Source organism: Engraulis encrasicolus, chromosome 23, assembly GCF_034702125.1.
Source record: "Engraulis encrasicolus isolate BLACKSEA-1 chromosome 23, IST_EnEncr_1.0, whole genome shotgun sequence".
NCBI classification, from domain to species: domain Eukaryota; kingdom Metazoa; phylum Chordata; class Actinopteri; order Clupeiformes; family Engraulidae; genus Engraulis; species Engraulis encrasicolus.
Genome location: NC_085879.1, coordinates 2,380,001 through 2,382,500, shown reverse-complemented (window position 1 = coordinate 2,382,500; position 2,500 = coordinate 2,380,001). Strand labels below are relative to the sequence as shown.

The window sequence follows — 2,500 nt, the reverse complement described above, 5'->3', positions numbered from 1 at the left end:
GAGAGAGAGAGAGAGAGAGAGAGAGAGAGAGAGAGAGAGAGAGAGAGAGAGAGAGAGAGATAGACCGACAAAGAGGTAGACAGACAGACAGTCAGAGAGAAAACACTTCTTTAGAATTGTTCATCTTAAAGCTGTTACAAAATGGGTGTGTTGAAATTGAGTTCCATAGTGTATTCTTTTCTGACATAAAATCTCAACCCCTGACCCATAACCATAACAAACCACAACATTGTGAAACTTCATTAAAATTCAACATCTGGCCAAAAAAAATCATTCACTCGATGCAAAAGTGTTGCAAACATTTCCATTGGACTGTGAGGCCCAGGGGCATTAAAGGCAACCATTTTTAAAACTGCATCTACTGGAGTATGTCCGCCAGCTCCATCCACAGCACAAACAACACCACCAGGAGCAGGAAGAGACTCGCTGTTATGGCAGAGAGAGAGAGAGAGAGAGAGAGAGAGAGAGAGAGAGAGAGAGAGAGAGAGAGAGAGAGACCGACAGAGAGGTAGACACTGATTCTTGAGAAAGCGGCTAAAACATGTCTCTGCAATAAACTGCCAATTCTGTTGAAAATAAACTACATTTTCATGAACAAAATGAATCCAGGTAAAGACCCAGGGGTCTGTTACACAAATGTACAGTCATTTGAAATATTTAAGTGTAATTTTATTACTTTTCATGGCTATAAACCTGCCCACACCCTGTAAAAACAGCTGTCCCAAGGACAGACACCATCATTTCAATTGACTTAAAATGTAAAAATCACTGATATTATTGAATAATATCACCATGATGTGAAAGTCCATATTGAAGTGGTTCTGCAGATATGCACATAGTGCGTGTAAAGCAATATTTACTACTATTTTCTGATTGCTCAAAGTGGGTCCAGCATATTAGTCACCACCGTCAGATTTTTTTAAAAAGACAATAAAATCAGGTATGCGCAAGGTTATTGTCATTACTTAGGAACCCTTTTCAAACCTTTAGCTCTACTGAATACTTAACCATCACTGAAGCTCCTGTAAGTTTACTAATTTCTCCTCAATTTGATAATTTGTTTGGACACTGGTACTGTTCCAACCATAAACTGTCAACACCGTCGGGGGTTTTAATAGTATTATGTTACATTAATGTTAATTATATATACTTTTTCAGAAGCGGCATTAAGCCCCTAAGAAACAGAGCGAAAACGAAGTGGCTAATGTGAGCAAAAAATGCACAATATGTAAAGTAGTGTTTTTTTTCTCTCACACCGTCAGATGTCACCACCGTCAGATTTTGTTCCGCTCATCATCTTGTTCCATATTTTCCTAAATTGTGCTGGTTAATGAAACATTAACCAGACATGTTAGTAATAATTGTGACCCAACCACTGAGGTGCATTTGGAGGGTTTTTTGTCACAAAACCTGACGGTGGTGATATCTGATGTAGTTCACAAAAAAGCATGTGTTTTACATGTTTTTGACAAGTTTTAAGAATATGCTTCCAAAAAGTATCTACAATTGTGTTGAATTGTAAAAGTAATTCACTTAAATACAGTAAACATATTTTTTTACTTCTAATTCTGTCTGACGCTGGTGACAAAACCAAGAAAGCGCCCATTTTATGAAAAATGTAAACCATGGGGAGCTTGGCCAATACATTCACTGCACAGCCAAGACGTTCAGTAAGGGTTAACGTTCGGCGAGAAGGTCGCTACCGTGGAATAGCAGCACGACAGAGAGTATCTTTAGACCCCGACGCGGAGCGGAGGGGTCTTGTTCTCTCTGAAGTGCTGCTATTCCACAAAGCGACCGACTCGCCGAAAGTTAACCCGCTTATTATATGGATATACTTAAATGATTCACACATGGCGGGGACATTTCTTTAGGCCTATTTAATGTTAAGGTTGTTGCTGCGCAAAACAAAACAGTGCCGTTGTGGAACACCGCTAGGCAACAGCTAGGTAGTCAGGACAACAGGTGTTGTCTATCACAGCAGCTGATTAGAGTCTTGTTGAAAAGTCGCTTTAGCAGTGAAAAGTCTCGTTGCCATTGACAGCGGTCTGTTATAGACCAACCCGTCCGTTATCGAAAATTATTATATGGTGTGATGTCATCGGTCGAATGCGCCATTCATTTCAACGGGGCTCCCCAACGTTCGCACGTCTGTTATTTTTCGATAACGGATGGGTTGGTCTATAACAGACCGCTGTCAATGGCAACAAGACTTTTCACTGCTAAAGCGACTTTTCAACAAGACTCTAATCAGCTGCTGTGATAGACAACACCTGTTGTCCTGGCTACCTAGCTGTTGCCTAGCGGTGTTCCACAACGGCACTGTTTTGTTTTGCGCAGCAACAATCTTTTGACATTAAAAACTATAATAGACTTAACATTAAATAGGCCTAAAGAAATGTCCCCGCCATGTGTGAATCATTTAAGTATATCCATATAATAAGCGGGTTAACTTTCGGCGAGTCGGTCGCTTTGTGGAATAGCAGCACTTCAGCAGCGC

At 40.5% G+C, this 2,500-nt stretch overlaps 1 protein-coding gene across 1 annotated transcript in view; it reads right to left on the bottom strand.

Moving 5' to 3' along the window:
- The window catches only part of LOC134440510 (transmembrane protein 182-like), a 19,419-nt gene that overhangs the window by 1,396 nt on the left and 15,523 nt on the right, over window positions 1-2,500 (bottom strand). The window lies entirely within an intron of this gene.